Below are 22,339 nucleotides of genomic sequence, written 5' to 3' on the forward strand. Positions count from 1 at the left end.
TAGTCATTCGAAAATATAGGTACTTAATTGTACCTTGAATAACCATCAAGAAAATAGAAGAAACTTTATCCTGCTAACCATTCTAAGATTTGGTCGATGAAGGGCAATGGAAAATGGTCCTTCCTAGTAACGGCATTTAGTTTTCTATAATCTATGCATACTCGCCATCCAGATGATATGCGAGTGGGAAGCAGTTCACCTTCTTCATTCTCAACCACAGTAATACCTAATTTCTTAGGTACTACTTGAGTGGGACTAACCCATTTACTATCGGATATGGGGTAGATGATTCCAGCATCTAACCACTTTACCACCTCTTTCTTTACTACTTCATGCATGTTTGGATTCAATCTCCTCTGCATATCTCGATGGGGTTTGGCATTTGCCTCAAAATGAATATGGTGCATGCAAATGGAGGGGTCAATTCCTTTTAAATCGGCAATGGACCAACCGATAGCCTCTTTGTGTTCCTTCAGAATACCAACCAATTGTGCTTCCTGATTAGGGGTCAAGTCTGATGCAATGATTGCCGGGAGGGTGTCATTGAGTCCTAGAAATACATACTTGAGAGTAGCAGGAAGGGGTTTCAATTCTAACGTAGGTGGTGATTCTAAAGATGGGACTATTGGTGTACTGGCTAATGTGGGTAATGGCTCATACTTGATTATCCATGGAGGAGTGGTTTTATCGTGTGGTGTATCCAACAAGATGTTAACTTCTTTCATATATTCCTCAAAGTCATACACTACAAAGTGAGCCAAGCAAGTATCTAAGGGGTCTGGTGCTAGAATTGTGGGTTTGCATCTTCTATAATGTCTTCTAGTGTATCTACTTCGAAGCAACTATCCATTGATGGACCTTGGGAAGCACCAAACATATTCAGTCTTAGTTTTTTATTCCTAAATGATACGTCCATGACTCCTGTCCTACAATCAATGCATGCATTTGCCGTAGCTAGGAAGGGTCATCATAAGATAATGGAAATTTGTCTGGGATTGCCACTTAGTTCCATGTCGAGAACCAGAAAATCAACTGAAAAGTAAAATTCATCTACCTTGACCAAGACATCCTCAAGCATTCCACGTGGTTCCTTAATTGATCTGTCAGCTAATTGCAGTGTGACTGATGTGGGTTTCAGTTCTTCAAATCCAAAAAGTTCATACACCAAACTAGGTAAAAGATTCACACTTGCCCCTAAATCCAGAAGAGCTTTTTCAATGTGATAATCTCCTATAACACAGGAAATGATGGGGGCTCCTGGGTCCTTAAGCTTTGGAGGAGTGGCATGCTGGAAGACAGAACTAGCCTGTTCAGTGAGGCATACTTTTTTTGGAATTTGTGATCTAGATTTACGTTTTTGGGTGCACAAATCCTTCAAAAATTTGGCATAAGCAGGGACCTGTTTGAGTGTGTCTAGAAGGAGAAGATGAATTTGGACTTGCTTAAACAATTCCAACATCTCATCAAGTTTTCTTCCCTTCTTATCTGCAGGAATAGGGGCTTTCAGGGCATCCGAAAATGGGGCTTTAGGCAAGTAAGATGATTCTGGTGCAGTTGGTTCCTTCTCTATTTTCAGGTCCTCCTTATTCTTGGGTGATTTGGCTTCGGTTAGAGGTTTAGGGTCGGTCTCATTGGTTTTACTAGTGTGTTCAATGACCTTCCCACTTCTCAGAGTCATGATTGATTTGGCATGTTCAGAAAAACTTCTGGGGTATTAGAGCTCTCAATCACAAATTATCCTCTTGGGTTGCTCTTGGGTTGGCTAGGTAATTTTTCTCCTTCCCTCCTACTGAATGCAGTCGCTAGTTGACCTATTTGGGTCTCTAGCTTAGCAATGGATTGTGTGTGGGAGTTAAGGGTCTGAGTGTTGACTTCTAATCGTTCTAGTACTTTCAAAACTTTTTCCTCAAAAGCTGAACTGTGACCAGTAGTAGACGGTTGAGGAACATTTTGAAATTGATGGTATGGTCCATGCCTATATGTTGGGTCCTGATATTAAGGTCGAGGTGTGGCAGGACCAACCACTGGTTGTGGTCTCCAGGAGAAATTTGAATGGTTTCTCTAGTCGGGGTTATAAGTGTTCGAATATGGATTGTTTCCTGATCTGCGAGCTTGTTGGACTTGAGCTTGTTGAACCTACTCGTGCACAAACTCAGAAAATTGAGGTGTGGCTGGGCATTCACTAACAAAATGGTTCGGACTTGCACATAATGCACAAACTTCTTGGATTGGGTTAGGTGGAATCAGGGATTATCCAGTATTTAGAAGACGATCTAATTTTTGGGACAGTTCATCTACCTTATGATGGATATCTGTGGCATTTCCTACTTCATATATTCCACCTCTCTTTGGGTTTAATATTGGTTTATCTCTAATAGAGGCAGACATATGATGTAATGAATTTTCACTTAAAATTTCAAACAGTTGCCATGCCTCATCCTCACTTTTCAGCATGAATGTCCCACCGCATGATGCATCGACCATTTGTCGATGTCTTTCAGATAGCCCATCATAAAAATATTGGATTAACTGCCACTTGGGTACAGCATGGTGGGGATATTTTCTAATAAGGTCCTTTAATCTCTCCCATATTTTATGAAATATTTCTCCATCTAATTGGGAAAAACTAGTTATGGCTTTCCTTATTTGATTAGTTTTTCCTATGAGAAAATATTTCTTGAGAAACTCTCCTTGCAGTTGGTCCCAGGTTGATATAGTCATGGAATCCAAAGTATGTAGCCAGTATTTGGCTCTGTCCTTAAGTGAGAAAGGGAATAATTTTAATCTAAGAGCATCATCGGAGAAGTTATGAATTTTGACAGTTGAGCATATCTCAAGAAATTCTTCAAGATGTTTATAAGGGTCCTCATTACTAAGTCCATAAAATGAAGGTAATATTTGGATTATACTGGACTTAATTTCATATTGAGTGGCCTCCACAGGGGGCACTTGAATATAAGGAGAGTAGATATATGTGGAAGGAGTAAAGTACTCCGTCAATTGCCTAGGTGGATCATTCTCCTGATTTCGGTCCATATTTTTACGTCTGTTGGCTCTAAAGGTTCTTTCTATTTCTGGATCAAAAGGTTGGATTTCTGGTCGTAACGATCTACGGCCAAGCATACACCTTACAATTATACTTTAGAATAAACACAGAAAATTTTAGTTTTTATAATATATATATATTTTTATAATAAAGTGAGAAAAGAATGAAGAAACTCTAAAGAGAAGAACCTAAGAATCTTAAATCTATGAAAAGGGAGAAATTAGTTAATGTTTAGATGTTAATTGCAATCAACTTAAACAAGCATAGACTCTCTATCCTAAGGTTAACTTAGATCTAGACAGCTCCTAACTTTCAAGATCGCCTTTGAGCACTCCAAACTCAAGACTGACTAACTGACTCGGCCAAGTAAGCGTAAGATGTGGGAGGTTCCCTGCTCGTTGCTTTTCTTAGACACCAACTGAGTTGGTCAGGTCAGTCAACGGAACCAATTGAAAATCACTTTCTTTAACCACTTGTCTTAGACACCGAGCAATTAACCAATCCGCACTCGGTTCAACTCTAGAGCTTTCTTATCCTATTGAGCTCGAAATTCCTAGGGCTGACGTCTAGTTGATTTTAAAATTAAGGCTTGGTTTAATGCAAAATGAAGGTTATGATTTTTGGGCCAAGGAAGGGTAATCAAATCCCCACCTTATCTGATTAATGGGTTATTGCCCTTAAGATTAATTATGGAGATGAGATGCAAAGAAACAAGGTGTCCAATCAATTTAGAAATTTTTATATTTGAGGTTACGCTATTTTAGTTAAGTGTTATGAAATATCAGTGGCTTTTTTTTTTTAATTCAACCGTGCCAAGGTCCCCGGTAATGGCGCTAAAATTTGATGCGTAGTCGTTGATAGCATCAAAAATAACTCTACTCACTACGTAGGTAGGATAAGTCGAGATCGTATCCTCAGGGACCTTGGGCTAAGTTGAGATTGCAAAATAAAAGAAAGAAGTATTGTTTTGATTTAGAAAATAAATTATCTTAAAATTGATGTAATTAGAAAATAAAGAGCTCGAGAGTTTTGAATTAATTTACACTAGCAGAGTTGTATCTCTTTTTTTTAATTAAATAGATGTGATTAATCTTAAAAAAAATACCTATCTTTTCTCGCACACCTCGTACCCGTAGATCACGACATGTCTCAGAAAAGTACTAGGTAAATAACTTTTTTTTTCCTCGGCACGTCCTGTATCCATAGATCACGATGCATCTCCGAAAAGTAAAAGTTGTTCCTAATATTAATCTAACAGGAAAGCATAAATAAAAATATATGAAAAAGAGCAAATAAAGAACTCATGATGATTTACATAAAAAGTATAATCTTTATTGCATATAAAGAAATACAAGAAAGTTTAGAACAATAAACCATCTCTGTGTCGTTACAAATTTCTTCTCCACTCCGAGATTGCTAGCCTAGCTGCTCATGAAGTAGTCCCTTTCTATTCCTCTATGCAAGGCTCTAGAAGAATTTCTGGGCTCTTCCTCTAATGGGAGTACAAAAGTCTTTTTATAGGTGTTAGGAGGGAGGAGTTTTACATGATTTTTCGATGTGGGACTAAAAAAAATACTAAAGACTAAAAGATGGATGGATGAGATGAAAAGATCACAAACAGATAAAAAAAATATAAATTTTCAAATATCATATTTTTTCCTTTTAATGAGCATCTGTTCGAACGCGTCTGCCAGTAAAAACTCCCCGCGCCCGCCTGCTTGCCATGTCGCGCTCGCCTCGCGCCCGTGCTCGCATCCGCCCGCACCCACGCTCGCGTCCGCCCGCACGTCCAATCGCATGAACCATACGTGAACACTCCTCTTTATTTTTTTTATTCCAAAAAAAAAACTTTTGTTTCTTTACAATGACACTTATTCCTTTTTGGATTCCTTGCATAGTATCTTCATTTTCTATAATACCGTATGCATCCTTCTTTTATTTAAATTTTATTTTAAGTTTAATTTTCTTCAAACTTGAGTCTTTTTGATCTACGAATCGGACTCTTTGTATCGACGATCACCTTTCCTGTAAAACATAAAAAGAAGCATCAAATTCTTAATAAATAAAATAAATTAACTATAATTTTCTGCTTTAAATGACTTAAATTAAGTGTTTATCAGTGTTCCTTTAAGTATCTAAAATTTTTTAACAGCATTTAAGTATGATTCTTTAGGGTTTTATTGATATCTAGCACACATACTTAACTGAACATTATATCAGGTCTACTTGCAGTCAGATATAATAAAGATCTTATCATGTCTCTATAAAATTTTGTATCAACACTTTTATCATGCTCATCCTTTTCTAATTTATAGGAAGGGGTCATAGGGGTACTTACAATTTTTGAGCTCTCCATTCCAAATTTCTTTAAAATCTCTTTTGTGTACTTACTTTGGGTGATGGAGATCCCTTCCTTTATTTGTTTGATCTGGAGTCCGAGGAAGAATGAGAGTTCTTCCATCATGCTCATTTCGAACTCTCCTTACATAAGTTTGGCAAATTTTTGGCATAAATTTTTATTAGTAGATCCAAATATAATGTCATCAATATATATTTGTATGACTAGAATTTCTTTATCTTTTTTTTTTATAAAAAGAGTAGTGTCAATTTTTTCTCTTGAAAAATTATTTTTTAATAAAAATTTACTTAATCTTTCATACCAAGCTCTAAGAGCTTGTTTTAATCCATATAATATTTTATTTAATTTAAATACATGATCTAGAAATTTATGATTTTCAAAATTAGAGGGTTGTTCAACATAAACCTCTTCAGCAATATAACCATTTAGAAAAATACTCTTAACATCCATTTGAAACAAATTAAAATTCATAAAGCAAGTAAAAGCAAGTAGCATTCTTATAGCTTTTAGTCTAGCAACAAAAGCAAATGTTTCATCAATATCAATTCCTTCTTATTGATTATATCCTTTAACAACTAATCTTACTTTATTTCTTATAATATTTCCATCTTCATCTAATTTATTTCTATATACCCATTTAGTTCCTATTATTAGATGATTTTTAGGTTTTGCAACTAGTATCCATACATTATTTCTTTCAAATTGATTTAATTCTTCTTGCATGGCAATTATCCAGTTATTATCTTTTTCAGCTTCATCTATTATTTTAGGTTCTAAGTGAGAAACAAAAGCTACATAATTACAAACATCTTTTAAGTGAAGATCTAGTTCTTACACCTTGTACCAAATCATCAATTATTAATTCTTTAAGATGATTGTGGACATACCTTCATTCCCTTGGAAGATTACCTGTATCTTGAGATTGCTTTTAAATATTCTGATCATTGATGTTTTCATCCATCTGATCCTTGTTTTGTTGATCCGAGTCATTTAGAGTGAGCTCCTTCATTCTATCTTCTATAATATCTGCATCATCAACACCCTCTCTCTTCCTTGATGGAAGGTCATTAGTTTCATCAAAAATAACATAAATTGACTCTTCCACTAGTGATCTTTTATTAAATACTCTAGAAGCTTTACTGGAAGTAGAGTAGCCAAGAAAGATAGCTTCATCAGATTTAATATCAAATTTACTTAAGCTATCTTTGCCATTATTCAAAACAAAACACCGACAACCAAAAATATAAAAATAACCTATATTAGGCTTTCTACTCTTCCATAGTTCATAAGGTGTTTTCTTTAAAATTGATCTTATTAAGGCACTGTTTAGAATGTAACATGATGTATTAATTACTTCTGCCCAAAAGTACTTTGGGAGCTTACTTTCACAAGCATGGTACGTGCCATTTCTTCTAGCATTCTATTTTTTTTCAACTATTCCATTTTGTTGTAGTGTTCTAGGTGTTGAAAAATTATGATCTATACCTTTTTCATCACAAAATTTTTCAAAATCTTTATTTTCAAATTCAGTTCCATGATCACTTCGAATAGAAACTGTTGGGTATAAAATACCCACAGCCGAAGTCCTCAGCAGAATCAGCCCCAGGAGGACTTCGCCCGGACACCTACGGGAACCGGGCTCTGATCGCAACATCAACTTCAGGAGGACTCCGCCCGGACTCCCACTGGAGCCGGGCTCCACCCACAACTTCAACCGCAAGTAGACTCCGCCCGAACTCCTACGGGAGCCGGGCTCCATCCTCAACATCAACTGCCGATAAGCCTTGTCCGGACTCCTACGGGAGCCGGACTTCGCCTTTGACTTTAATTGCAGGAAGACTCCGCCCGGACTCCTATGGGAGTCGGGCTTCATTTTCGACTCCAACGGCTACAGACAGACTTCGTCCGGACTCCTACGGGAGCCAGACTCCACCGACAACTTCAACCGCAAGTAGACTCCGCCCGAACTCCTACGGGAGCCGGGCTCCGTCCTCAACATCAACTGCCGGTAAGCCTTGTCCGGACTCCTACGGGAGCTGGACTTCACCTTTGACTTTAATTGCAGGAAGACTCCGCCCGGACTCCTACGGGAGCCGGGCTTCATCCTCAACTCCAACGGCTGCAGACAGACTTCGTCCGGACTCCTACGGGAGCCGGACTCCACCGACAACTTCAACCGCAAGTAGACTCCGCCCGAACTCCTACGGGAGCCGGGCTCCGTCCTCAACATCAACTGTCGGTAAGCCTTGTCCGGACTCCTACGGGAGCCAGACTTCGCCTTTGACTTTAATTGCAGGAAGACTCCACCCGGACTCCTATGGGAGCCGGGCTTCATCCTCGACTCCAACGGCTGCAGACAGACTTCGTCCGGACTCCTACGGGAGCCGGACTCCGCCGACAACTTCAACCGCAAGTAGACTCCGCCCGAACTCCTACGAGAGCTGGGCTCCTCCTCAACATCAACTGCCGGTAAGCCTTGTCGGGACTCCTACGGGAGTCGGACTTCGCCTTTGACTTTAATTGCAGGAAGACTCCGCCCAGACTCCTACGGGAGCCGGGCTTCGTCCTCGACTCCAACGGCTGCAGACAGACTTCGTCCGGACTCCTACGGGAGTCGGACTCCACCGACAACTTCAACCATAAGTAGACTCCGCCCGAACACCTACGGGAGCCGGGCTCCGTCCTCAACATCAACTGCCGGTAAGCCTTGTCCGGACTCCTACGGGAGCCGGACTTCGCCTTTGACTTTAATTGCAGGAAGACTCCGCCCGGACTCTTACGGGAGCTGGGCTTCATCCTCGACTCCAACGGCTGCAGACAGACTTCGTCCGGACTCCTACGGGAGCCGGACTCCGCCGATAACTTCAACCGCAAGTAGACTCCGCCCGAACTCCTACGGGAGCCGGGCTCCATCCTCAACATCAACTGTCGGTAAGCCTTGTCCGGACTCCTACGGGAGCCGGACTTCGCCTTTGACTTTAATTGCAGGAAGACTCCGCCCGGACTCCTACGGGAGCCGGGCTTCGTCCTCGACTCCAACGGCTACAGACAGACTTCGTCCGGACTCCTACGGGAGCCGAACTCCGCCGACAACTTCATCGTAAGTAGACTCCGCCCGAACTCCTACGGGAGCTGGGCTCCATCCTCAACATCAACTGCCGATAAGCCTTGTCCGGACTCCTACGGGAGCCGGACTTCGCCTGTGACTTTAATTACAGGAAGACTCCGCCCGGACTCCTACGGGAGCCGGGCTTCGTCCTTGACTCCAACGGCTGCAGACAGACTCCGCCCGGACTCCCACGAGAGCCGGACTCCGCCCACGACTCCAACCTCAAGGGGGACTCCGCCAGGACTCCCACGGGAGCCGGGCTCCGTCGCCAACTTTGACTGCCGATAAGATCCGTCCGGACTCCTACGGGAGCCAGACTTCGCACCTGATTTTGATTGCAGGGGACTCCGCCCAGACTCCTACGGGAGCCGGATTCCGCCGACAACTCCAACCGCAAGGAGGACTCCGCCCGGACTCCTACGGGAGCTAGACTCCATCATCAGCCCCGACCGCTGCCGAACTTCAACCGACGGATCTGCACTCCCAGGCAGGCCACAATAACGGCCACGATCCTGCTCCACTTCCCGCGGCAGATTCTGCGCAGCTCCATCACTCCCTGACAGGCCACAGTAACGGTCACAGCACTGCTCTACTTCCTACGACGGATCTCGCGCAGCTCCACTACTCCCTGGCAGGCCACAATAACGGCCATGATCCTGCTCCACTTCCTGTGACGGATACCGCGCGATTCTCCCATCCGCTGGCAAGTCGCGACAACAGACTCCGCTCCACGTCCTGCGGCAGACTCCACGTGGCACACCCCGGTGATAGCCACGGGTCCACTCCACTACTCTTCGCAGCAAACTCTGCCTGACCCTGGGCAACCCACTGCCAGACGGTTACAGATGTCGCTATCAGGCTACTGCCCCCTCCGCCTATAAAAGGGTGCTCCAGATACATTATTCGATAAGCTCTCATCTTTCATCTAAAAATTCTGCTAAATTCTCCGTTCGAGCACTCCATTCTTGTTGAGGCAGAGAACTGACTTGAGCATCGGAGGGTCTTGCCGGAGCAACCCCACCTCTGGTTTAGACTTCCTTTGCAGGTCCCGACGGCGACCGCGACTTCCTCGACTCCAGCTTCTCTGGCGCAAGAGGATTTTTGCACCAACAGGATTGGCGCTAGAGGAAGGGCCCCATGTGTCTTCGCAGTACCCTTGTTCTTGAAGGAGCATTCAACGGAGCCACCCCCGATCGTCTCCTCCGACACCCACTCCTTGTTCCCCCACGGGATCCATACTTGATGCCTCCTCGCAAGGCATCCACGCGACGGTCCACGGCCTCCTGGCCAGATCTCAGGCTCCGGCCTCCCCTCCTGTTTCTCAACCTCCTCCTCCTCCTCCGGTGGCGGCGGTCGGTGCGGAGCAGTTTGACCTGCTGGTGCAGCAGGTCAGAGGCCTCACCGAAGCTGTGCAAGCTATGCAGCAGCAGCAGCCGCAGGCATCGGTACGCCCGGAAAGGGCATCCCCGGAACACCAGGATCCGATGGCAGGGCGGGCCACCTGGGCCAGCCGCCCCATCCTTCCTGAGAAAATGAACCCGAGGGTAAAGAGCCCTCAATCGGACCACGACTCCACCCCTGGAAGATCCCTGCCCCCGTTCTGCCAGAGGACCCTCGAGACTCGAAGTTGAAGGATTTCCTGGACCGAAGGCTCCAGGAGATGAACCGGCAGATCGAAGAACTCCGCCATGCACCCCCCGCTTATGGTGAGGATATTTGTACTGACCCTCCCTTCTCCCAAATGATCATGCAGGAATTGATCCCGCCAAACTTCAAGCTTCCCCAGTTCGAAAGCTACGACGGGACTTCGGACCCGGTTGATCATCTGGAGGCCTTCCAGACGATGATGCTGCTTCACGGTGCTCCTGATGCCATTTTATGCCGGGCCTTCCCGTCCACCTTGAAGGAAGCGGCGAGGAACTGGTACTCGGCTTTGAAATCGGGTACCATCTTTTCCTTTGATCAAATGAGCCACCAGTTTGTGGCCCATTTTGTCAACAGCCGGCGCCCCCAAAAGGGTTCGGAGTCTCTCATCAACATCAAGCAAAGGGAAGGGGAGTCCATTCGGGCCTACGTCAACCGCTTCAACATCGCAGCGCTGGAGGTCCGGAACTTGGACCAATCAGTCGTAATGGCTGCCCTGAAGGGTGGCCTTCAGAAGAATGATCTTTTGTTCTCCCTGGAGAAGAAGTATCCCAGGGATTTTGCTGATTTGCTGGCCCGGGCCGAAGGATACGCCCGAGCGGAAGAAGTCTTCAAAATGAAGGATGAAGAGACGGCGAGGGAGCGACAAGAGGGAGACTCGAGTAAGCCCACAATTGAAAAAAGGCCAAAGGAAGCCCGACTGCGTTCTCGATCCCCTCCTGGGCATAAGCGCGCCCATACTCCACCCCGGGCGCGCAGGCAGAGAAGCCCGGATCGTGGGGTTCAGCGGGGTTCCCCACCAGGGAGATTCCGCAACTACGCCCCCCTCAACGCCTCGAAGGCCCAGGTATTGATGGAGGTCAGGGAGCAGCTCCCTAGGCCAGAGAGGATGCGCACACACCCCGGGAAGTGCAACCCCAACAAGTTCTGCCTCTACCACCGCGACCACGGCCACGACACAGAGGAATGCATCCAGCTCCGGGATGAGATCGAGGAGCTCATTCGGCGAGGTCGACTCGACAGGTTCATCCGACGCAGGCCTAAGGGTAGAAGAGATCGGCCAAGGGCCCTTCCGCAGCCTGAACCGCCAAGAAGGGAGGAGCAACCCGGGGACCGGCCTCCACCATCGACTCCATCACTGGATGGCCTCAAGGAGGAGCGGACCACCCACGACCGTGGAGCTCGGAGAATCTGTAAATGTATCACTTATGATTTCACCTTGAATCTAAATTTCTTTCTACTTGACGTACTCTTCCCATCTGGCGTGGATTTATTACGACTGGATATGACCCCTCCAAACGCTTGAAACAAAGTCATGTTAGGAATGGGGGAGAATCCCGTCCTAACGTACCTAAAATGAAAGTCCGACTATCTCGAAGTCGGATGGGGGGAGAGGCCTTACAGCGCCCTAATGTGCCCCCACAGCCATGTCAGGAATAGGAGGAGAACCTCGTCCTGACATGAGCAAAGTCGAAGGCCCGGTTCTTTTAGACCGGATGGGGGGAGAGGCCTTACAGTGCCCTAATGTGCCCCCACAGCCATGTCAGGAACAGGAGGATAACCTCATCCTGACATGAGTAAAGTCGAAGGCTCGGTTCTTTTAGACTGGATGGGGGGAGAGGCCTTACAGCACCCTAATGTGCCCCCACAGCCATGTCAGGAACAGGAGGAGAACCTCGTCCTGACATGAGCAAAGTCGAAGGCCCGATTCTTTTAGATCGGATGGGGGGAGAGGCCTTACAGCGCCCTAATGTGCCCCCACAGCCATGTCAGGAACAGGAGGAGAACCTCATCCTGACATGAGCAAAGTCAAAGGCCTGGTTCTTTTAGATCGGATGGGGGGAGAGGCCTTACAGTGCCCTAATGTGCCCCCACCACCATGTCAGGAACAGGAGGAGAACCTCATCCTGACATGAGCAAAGTCAAAGGCCCGATTCTTTCAGATCGGATGGGGGGAGAGGCCTTACAGCGCCCTGACGCGCCCCCACAGCCAAGCCAAAAATGGGAGGAGAACCTCGCCCTGGCTTGAGCAAAGTGGAAGGCCCAGACTCCTATGGGAGTCGGGCCCCGTCCACGACGCCAAGGAAGACTCCACCCAGACTCCTACGGAGTCGGGCTCTATCCACGACGTCAAGAAAGACTCCACCCGGACTCCTACGGGAGCCGGGCTCCATCCACGACGCCAAGAAAGACTCCACCCGGACTCCTACGGGAGTCGGGCTCCATCCACGATGCCAAGGAAGACTCCACCCGGACTCCCACGGGAGCCAGACCCCATCCACGATGCCAAGAAAGACTCCACCCGGACTCCTATGGGAGCTGGGCTCCGTACACGACGCCAAGGAAGACCCCACCCGGACTCCTACGGGAGCCGGGCTCCACCTGCGACTTCTGCAGCAAGGGCTGATGGTGGCGAAACCCGACCGCCCAACAAGATCGGATGAAAGGAAAAAGCCCCTCAGCGGCACCTCCTCGCTTCTATGCAACCCCGTGAAAAGTGGGGGGAGGGCCCTCACTCTAAGGAGAAGAGAAAATTAAAAAGGAAGGATGACGAACTACGACGGAAACAGATGAAGGATGAACCACACCAAAAGATCTAAAGGACTTCGTCCCAACTGAGATGGAGAGTTCCTACCGAACACCCCCGGCCTCTAAAAAGACTTTCGACACCAGTTAGGAAGACAACGACATCCCCGAGGTAATGCAGAGCCCGGACGGCCAAGCTCGGGCTTGCAGCCATGTACGACGAGAAAGGCGAGCTAACGCATCGACGACCGGGTGCCCCCCAACGAGTCTACGTCAGACAAGTCAAACGACAAGAAAAGTTCGACGGACGGCAATTTAGTGCAACGCGCAGATGAGGTAACACAAAACACCCTTTTCATTCTATTTCCGATATACACGCTACAAAGCCCGGAAGGCCAAGGAAAGAAAGGCAAAATGACAAAAAGGGAAGTAAATACATGAAAAGACAAAAAGACGAAAAGAGCTCTAAGGAAGCCCTGCTCCCTCCGACCTAGAATTATCTACTCCATCCCTTAATCAGGACTGCCTTAGATTCTCAATTTCTTCTTCTAGCTCTTCCCTCTTCTACAGTGCGTCCTGAAGCACCCGATGAAGTCGCTGGCTCTCGGCCTCCGCCTCTCGATGCCTCTTCCTCAAGACCTCGGATTCTGCCTCCGCATCCGCGACGGCCCGCTGCTCGTATACCAGTTGGATCTTCAGTGGTTGCAGCTCAGCTGTCTTTTCCCCGAGGGAGACAGAAATCCCCTCAACGGTGCCTCTTAGGGCTTGGAGCTCATCAGAATCTCGGACGGAAGTAAGCTGTGCCCTGCTAGCCAACTTCCTCTGGAGACGGACGACTTCGTCGGCCGCCGCCCTGAACCTCCCTTTATATTCTTCCACCTGCCTGCATCAGCTAGCCCGATGCACGTCATGGCTCACCTCGGCGTCCTGAAGCTGCTGCTGAAGGTTGGAGACCTTCTTCGACCACTCTTGATCACCGTCGACTCGGGCCAAGAGCCGGGATGAATTTCCTTCCAGCTGGCCGATCTTCCCCTTCGCAGCTGACAGTTCCACCTTGAGGGTGCTGATCCTGGCGGCCTGGATCCAAATTCGATCACTGGCGCTCTTCTTGCATTCCTCGAGTTCCTTCGTGAAGTCCGCCTTCCTCGGCTATACTCCATGATCCCCTTCACGTGGAGATTCTGAAAGTGGGTGGCCTCAGCGGTGGCTTCAGAATGACCCTCTCTCAATCTGTGGAGCTCGCCTTCCATCTTCTTTAACTTCTTTATCAGGTGAAGGACTTCCTTCTTCAACCGCTGGATCGTCGATTTCAGTGGGACCCCCAGGGGCAGGGGAGTGCTTCTGCAGGACACTGCATCGGAAGGTAAAAGCGTCAAAGCACGACTCATTACAGGAAGAAGAACAGAGAGGAGGGGGGGAGGAGAAGCCGTCCGCAACAAGAAATTCAACTTTATTGATTGGATGATTTTTGAAGACAAACAGAAAAGAAAAATTACGACGAAATAAAGGTACAAGATCGGAGGTCTCAGACCTCGGGGGCGGGGGTTGGAGAACTCGGCGTCCCCGGCAAGGAGGCTGCGACAGCAGCGGCGGCTGGCGAGGGACCGGTCTCGTCTTCAGACTCCTCGCCTAGGAAGCTGAGGTCGAGCTCTAAAAATTTTCTGGCCACCTTCTCTTGGCAGAGCTCGAACCCCTTTATGAACGCTTCCTGGCCAAATTGGACCTTCAGGTCCCTCATCTCCGTGGAGGCCTTGAATTCCTCTACCGCAAGGGCTCTGGCCTCTGAGACCAGGATCGAAATTTGCTCGGCCAAGTTGGCGACCTCGGCCTCCGCCTTTCTCGTCGATTCCTCCAAGGTCTGCCTCTCCTCCTCCCTGGCTCGTTTCTCTCTTTCCAGGGCCTCCTGGAGGGTGACTACTTCGGCCGTCTTTCCTTGGAGGCGAGCAACCTCGGCCTGACAGCGTTCCTCCACCTGGAGGATGTCCCTCCTCGCACGGCTCACCGCCTCGATATAGGCGAGGAGCTGGTGCCCAATCTGCAAGGGCGGCTAGGGAATTAGAACAAAGGCCGAATAGCCATGAAAATGAAGATTCGCTTACCTCAAGGAAGGACCCCAAAGAGTCCCAGGCCCGCTGCTCAGGATCGGCGCGGTCGATCCTCTCAACTACGTCAGGCAGAATGCAGCCGTCGATCAGCCGCCTGATCAAGTCCCTATCGTTGAAGGGATTCTCCGACCCCTCTTCAGAGCAGAGGGACTCGTCCGTGGTAGTTCGGTGGCTACTCGCCCTGTGGACCACCGATTTCCTTCTTTTCCTCTCGACTATGGGCGCCTCCGTGGAGCGGACCCCCGAAATGGGGGCCCCAGTCGGCGGACTCCTCGAGGAGGCCCGGGGGGCCGTTGGCTCGACATCCGAGGAAATGTCGATGGCCGGAGCCACCTGGAAGGGTGCAGCTAAGCTCGACTCCTCCGCCCTGACCCTCTTCGCCGATCCGGAGGTCGCGGCACCCTTTCTCTTGTGGGCCCTAAGGCCCCTGGCAAGCATCCGCGCTGCTTCGGCATCCATTCCTAAAAAAAAAAAAAAAAAAAAGAAAAAAAGAGAGAGAGAAAAGGAAAGAATAAAAAGAAGCAAACCAATCAATCAAGAGTTAAAAAAAATAAAATAAAATAAAAAGAAGAAAAAAAAAAGAAAGAAAGAAACAGAGGGGAAAAAGAGAGAGAAGGAAGAAGAGGTAAAAAGAGAAAGGAAAAGAAGAAAGGCATGAAAAGAGAAGATAAGGTAAAAGATGAATACTCGCTGGATCCTGGGGACTCAGGCCGATGTTGAAAAGAAATTGCTCCCTCAGAAGATTGGGAAGGGAAGGAGCGGAGTAAGCTAGAAGCTTCCGGCAGCCTGGAGGTCATCCTCCCCCAGGCTGGGGGCCCGGCGGACAGAATCCCTCAGAGAGCCCCAAGGGGGCAGGTCCAATCTCAAGGTCGGGTAGTGGACGAAGAGATATTTCTCCTTCCAATTGTGGATTGAAGAAGGGGCGCCTTTCAGCAACCCCTTCTTGCCGAACTGGGGGGAGAAGTATCACCAGTCCTTCACCGAAGGATGGCGCTTGAAAGTATAGAAGTGCCTAAACAGGGAGAGGGACGGTTGGACCTCGACTACGTGGCAAAGAGAGAGAAATCCTATCAAAAACCTAAAAGAATTCGGGGCCACGAAAGCCAAGGAGATGTCTAAGAAGCGGAAGAGGGCAACAACAAAGGGAGGAAGCGGAAGCCGGAGTCCGGCACGGAACGCTTCCTGGTACAGACAAAAATGACCAGATGGGGGAGTGCTGGCCCAGTCAGAAGGGCCAGGCAGCTCCAGGTCGTACTCTGGAGGAACTCCATACTGAACCTTTATCAGAAGGAGTTCCTCTGAGGTCAGGGAACATGGAATGACGCCTGGTGCAAAAATCGGGCAGAGCCCAGCCCCAGACGCAGGTTCGTCTGCAGAGCAGGGGACCTGGGGGTTTGAGGTGGAAGAGCTCCCAGAACTGCAGGGAGCGAAAGAGTTGGACGACATTTCGGGTAGTTTCGAAGGAGGGCTCTAAAGGTCCCTAAGAAGACGGACAGGATGGAGAACGAGAGGCCACAGGAAACTAACTCGGAGGGATGCAAAAAATAATGACAGAGAAGAAGTCCCTAGGCGGTGGGAAGAAGGTTGAAGTGCTGGAACTAACCTATATCGCTCTGAGGGACCAGAGGGACGAAGACAGGGATGATTTGGAAGACACCTACAGCTTGAGAAGATGCCGACTGAAACAGGGCTCTCGAAGAGAAGGCAGACACTGATAGAAACTCTGGAACGGAATAGGACACCTAAAGGTGGGAGGACGGGTTTAAATAGACCCTGAGATCCGGTGCCATAATGATCATGAATCCCCCCAAGCCAGTCCACACCCGGCACGTGTCCCACTCCCTCCAGCGGGCGGCTAAAAGCGGCTGACGGATCAGCAGGGCCATTATGGTGCCGTACCTGGACAATGTACTGACGAGAATTTCGAAGGGTCTCTTCGTATCGCCCCGATCCGAAAAGACTCCAGCAGCGCACATTTAATGCCAAAATATCTGGGGGCGGCAGTGCACAGGATTCGAGGGGACGATTTTGGCTGTCTCCATCTCTCTGTACTTCCTTCGTTCGAAATTCAAACTCGAAAGTAGGGGGACTGGTGTTGGGTATAAAATACCCACAGCCGAAGTCCTCAGCAGAATCAGCTCCAGGAGGACTTCGCCCGGACTCCTACGGGAACCGGGCTCCGATCGTAACATCAACTTCAGGAGGACTCCGCCCGGACCCCATGGGAGCCGGGCTCCGCCCACAACTTCAACCGCAAGTAGACTCCGCCCGAACTCCTACGGGAGCGGGCTCCGTCCTCAACATCAACTGCCGGTAAGCCTTGTCCGGACTCCTACGGGAGCCGGACTTCGCCTTTGACTTTAATTGCAGGAAGACTCCGCCCGGACTCCTACGGGAGCCGGGCTTCATCCTCGACTCCAACGGCTGCAGACAGACTTCGTCCGGACTCCTACGGGAGCCGGACTCCACCGACAACTTCAACCGCAAGTAGACTTCGCTCGAACTCCTACGGGAGCTGGGCTCTGTTCTCAACATCAACTGTCGGTAAGCCTTATCCGGACTCCTACGGGAGCCGGACTTCGCCTTTGACTTTAATTGCAGGAAGACTCTGCCCAGACTCCTACGGGAGCCGGGCTTCGTTCTTGACTCCAATGGCTGCAGACAGACTTCGTCCGGACTCCTACGGGAGCCGGACTCCGCCGACAACTTCAACCGCAAGTAGACTCCGCCCGAACTCCTACGGGAGCTGGCTCCGTCCTCAACATCAACTGCCGGTAAGCCTTGTCCGGACTCCTACGGGAGTCGGACTTCGCCTTTGACTTTAATTGCAGGAAGACTCCGCCCGGACTCCTACGGGAGCCGGGCTTCGTCCTCGACTCCAACGGCTGCAGACAGACTTCGTCCGGACTCCTACGGGAGCTGGACTCCGCCGACAACTTCAACCGTAAGTAGACTCCGCCCGAACTCCTATGGGAGCCGGGCTCCATCCTCAACATCAACTACTGGTAAGTCTTGTCCGGATTCCTACGGGAGCCGGACTTTGCCTTTGACTTTAATTGCAGGAAGACTCCGCCCGGACTCCTACGGGAGTCGGACTTCGTCCTCGACTCCAACGGCTGCAGACAGACTTCGTCCGGACTCCTACGGGAGCCGGACTCTGCCGACAACTTTAACCGCAAGTAGACTCCGCCCGAACTCCTACGGGAGCCGGGCTCCGTCCTCAACATCAACTGTCGGTAAGCCTTGTCCGGACTCCTACGGGAGCTGGACTTCGCCTTTGACTTTAATTGCAGGAAGACTCCGCCCGGACTCCTACGGGAGCTGGGCTTCGTCCTCGACTCCAACGGCTGCAGACAGACTTCATCCGGACTCCTACGGGAGCCGGACTCCGCCGACAACTTCAACCGCAAGTAGACTCCGCCCGAACTCCTACGGGAGTCGGGCTCCATCCTAAACATCAACTGCCAGTAAGCCTTGTCCGGACTCCTACGGGAGCCGGACTTCACCTTTGACTTTAATTGCAGGAAGACTCCACCCGGACTCCTACGGGAGCCGGGCTTCGTCCTCAACTCCAACGGCTGCAGACAGACTTCGTACGGACTCCTACGGGAGCCGGACTCTGCCGATAACTTCAACCGCAAGTAGACTCCGCCCGAACTCCTACGGGAGTCGGGCTCCGTCCTCAACATCAACTACCGGTAAGCCTTGTCCGGACTCCTACGGGAGCCGGACTTCGCCTGTGACTTTAATTGCAGGAAGACTCCGCCCGGACTCCTACGGGAGCCGGGCTTCGTCCTTGACTCCAACGGCTGCAGACAGACTCCGCCCGGACTCCCACGGGAGCCGGACTCCGCCCACGACTCCAACCTCAAGGGGGACTCCGCCCGGACTCCCACGGGAGCCAGGCTCCGTCGCCAACTTCGACTGCTGGTAAGATCCGTCCGGACTCCTACGGGAGCCGGACTTCACACCTGATTTTGATTGCAGGGGACTCCGCCCGGACTCCTACGGGAGCCGGGCTCCGCCTGCAACTTCAACTCTGAGAGGACTCCGCCCGGACTCCTACGGGAGCCGGATTCTGCCGACAACTCCAACCGCAAGGAGGACTCTGCCCGGACTCCTACGGGAGCCAGACTCCGTCATCAGCCCCGACCGCTGTCGAACTTCAGCCGACAGATCTGCACTCCCAGGCAGGCCACAATAACGGCCACGATCCTGCTCCACTTCCCGCGGCAGATTTCGTGCAGCTCCATCACTCCCTAACAGGCTGCAGTAACGGTCACAACACTGCTCCACTTCCTACGACGGATCTCGTGCAGCTCCACTACTCCCTGGCAGGCCACAATAACGGCCACGATCCTGCTCCACTTCCTGCGATGGATACCGCGCGATTCTCCCATCCGCTGGCAAGTCGTGACAACAGACGCCGCTCCACTCCCCACAGCAGACTCCACGTGGCACACCCCGGTGATAGCCACAGGTCCACTCCACTACTCTTCGCAGCAAACTCCGCCTGACCCTGGGCAACCCACTGCCAGACGGTTACAGATGTCGCTATCAGGCTACTGCCCCCTCCACCTATAAAAGGGGGCTCCAGATACGTTATTCGATAAGCTCTCATCTTTCATCTAAAAACTCTGCTAAATTCTCCGTTCGAGTACTCCATTCTTGTTGAGGCAGAGAACTGACTTGAGCGTCGGAGGGTCTTGCCGGAGCAACTCCACCTCCGGTTTAGACTTCCTTTGCAGGTCCCGACGGCGACCGTGACTTCCTTGACTCCAGCTTCTCCGGCGCAAGCGGATTTTTGCACCAACAGAAACAATTGGTAAACCCTTTTCATTTGAAACTTTTCGGCAGAACTTAGAGAATGCAGAAAATGCTTCATCCTTAAAGGCTAAAAATAAAATCCAAGTAAAATATAAAAAATTATCAATGATTACAAAATCATATCTTTTTCCTCCTAGACTAGTTGTCCTTGTAGGATCAAATAAATCTATATGCAAGATTTCTAAAGTTTTAAAAGTTGAAACAATATTTTTAGATCTAAAGGAAACTCTTGTTTGTTTACCTAATTGACATGTATCACATATTTTATCTTTATCAAAACTAATTTTTGGAGAACCAAAAATCAAATCTTTTTTAATGATTTTAAAAAGTGTATGCATACTAATATGTGCAAGCCTACAATGCCAAAACCAACTAGTCTCATTAATTTTAGCATTCATGGCCATAAGACATTGCATGCTTTGTAAAGAGAGATTATCCAAATCAATCATGTAAACATTGCCATGTCTATGTCCAATGAATCTAGTGCTAGCATCAGTGGAACTAGTTACAATGCACATAGATGATTCAAAAACTACTTTATAACCTTTTATCACATAATTGACTAATACTTAATAGGTTATGTTTAAGACCATCTATAAGTAAAATATTTTCAATGCAAGGGGAGAGAGTGATATCAATATTACCGATACTGATGATTTTTTCTTTGCCATTATCTCTAAAGGTGACCATCCCTCCATTCTTGGCTTCCAATGTGATGAATTGTGATTCATTACCTGTCATGTGTCTTGAGCATCCACTATCAAGATACCACTTCTTTTTTGTTGCTTGGGATGCGAGACACACCTGCACACATGATATTAAATTTTAACCTTAGGTACCCAAGCTAACTTAGGTCTTTTAGGGTTAGTCACAATGGATCCTTTCGAAACTCATATTTTCTTAACTTTTCTACCATTAAATTTGTTTGATGAACATGTATATGCTTTATGCCCTACCATACCACATCTAAAACAAGTAATATTTGACAAATTTCTTATGGATTCATTGATAAAAATATTTTTGAAGGACTTTTGCCTTCTTAAAGTGTTGTAGCCAAGTCCTGCTTTATCATATACAGTCTTTTAACTGTCAATAATCATCTGAAGTTTGTTTGAACTTAAGTAAATTTGTCAACTATAGATTTTAACTTTGATATCCCTTCTTTTAATTTTTGATTTTTTTTATAAGAGTTTTATTTTGACTAGAGAGTTCATCTTTTTTTTTTATTAGTGATTGATTCTTTAAATCTAATTCTTTATTTTTCTTATCAATTTCTTCTTTTTCCTTACTTAATTCATGATTTTTTGATTCTAGATTTTTATTTTTAATTTTTAATTCTTTTAGATTATTTAAGAGTTCATGAAAAGCTTCTAATAATTTATCATAAGTAAATTCAGATTGAGTTTCAGATGATACCTCATTTTTGTGTGCCATAAGGTACAAGTTGGCTTCTTCCTGAGTTTTTTCATTAGTGGTGGAGTCATCACTGTCACTTTATGTAGCCATCATGGCCTTCTTCTTCTTTAACTTCTTTTGGCCTTTCTTGAGCTGAGGGCATTCTGATCTGAAGTGGCCAGACTTCTTGCACTCATAGCAAATTATGGGCTGCTTCTTTTCTTTCTCTTTACTTGGCTCCCCCTTAGCTGGTGGCTTTCTCTTGGTCTCATGTCTTTTTCTTCTCATGAACCATCTGAATTTTCTAGTAATCATGGCCAAGTCCTCATCTTCTTCACTGTTGTCCGATTTTTCTGAGTCATCTTCTTCTTGAGCTGTTGACTTGAGGGCTATGGTCCTCTTTCTTCTGGTTTCCTCCTTAGTGTGCTGCTTCATGGTCAGTTCATGGGTCATGAGGGATCCAAGCAGTTCTTCCAAAGGTAGAACATTCAAGTCCTTGGCCTTTTGGATTGCAGTGACTTTCGCTTCCCATGATCTTGGTAATGATTTGAGTACTTTTCTCATAAGATCACTGTTAGAGTAATATTTGCCAAGACTTTTTAATCCATTTATGATGTCAGTGAATCGAGTGAACATTTGAGTTATTGATTCTTTAGGTTTCATTTTAAATAGTTTATAGTTGTGTACAAGCATATTGAGTTTAGATTCTTTTACTTGGTTTGTGCCTTCGTGTGTGACTTCTAACCTATCCCAAATTTTTTTAGCAGACATGATATGTAAATGCGATTAAATTCATTAGCATCCAAAGCACAATATAAAATATTCATGGTTTTAACATTGAGCTGAGCCATTTTCTTATCAAAATCATCCCATTCATCTTCCGACTTAGGGATAGATATGCCATCAATCAATTTGGTGGGTGTGTGTGCTCTATTTACAATGACACCCCATATGTCATAGTCAAGTGCTTGAATGAAAATTCTCATCCGAGCTTTCCAATAGGTGTAGTTTAACCAATTGAAAAGTGAAGGTCAGTTTGTGGATTGCCTCTCGGATAGGGATGTGCCAAATTGGGCTGCCATGGATCTTTAGCTCTTGATGGTTAAATCAAGCAAGAACTAGAGCATCGGGCTTTGATACCACTTGTTGCCCAGATATGGAACCCAAGAGGGGGTGGGGGGTGAATTGGATCTTTTTAAAATTTTAAAGATTGAACTACTTAAACAATGTGCCAAGGTGAAGAGTAAAGTATATCAACTTGCAATAGAAACAAAATCAAACATAAATAAGAAGTAAGCAAGTAATGAGCATAAAGAATAAGATAAGAG

General features: G+C 47.6%; 1 non-coding gene and 1 pseudogene across 1 annotated transcript; one reads left to right on the forward strand and one right to left on the reverse strand.

Moving 5' to 3' along the window:
• Window positions 1-2,543: 2,543 nt before the first annotated feature.
• Window positions 2,544-2,649, forward strand: LOC140857648 (small nucleolar RNA R71). The gene has a single exon (XR_012141139.1). It is a non-coding gene; the product is annotated as a small nucleolar RNA R71 (small nucleolar RNA).
• Window positions 2,650-20,655: 18,006 nt separating this feature from the next.
• LOC140857373 (uncharacterized) lies at window positions 20,656-22,093 on the reverse strand (annotated as a pseudogene).
• Window positions 22,094-22,339: the final 246 nt, after the last annotated feature.

The sequence above is a fragment of the Elaeis guineensis genome, chromosome 4, assembly GCF_000442705.2.
Source record: "Elaeis guineensis isolate ETL-2024a chromosome 4, EG11, whole genome shotgun sequence".
Lineage (NCBI taxonomy): Eukaryota > Viridiplantae > Streptophyta > Magnoliopsida > Arecales > Arecaceae > Elaeis > Elaeis guineensis.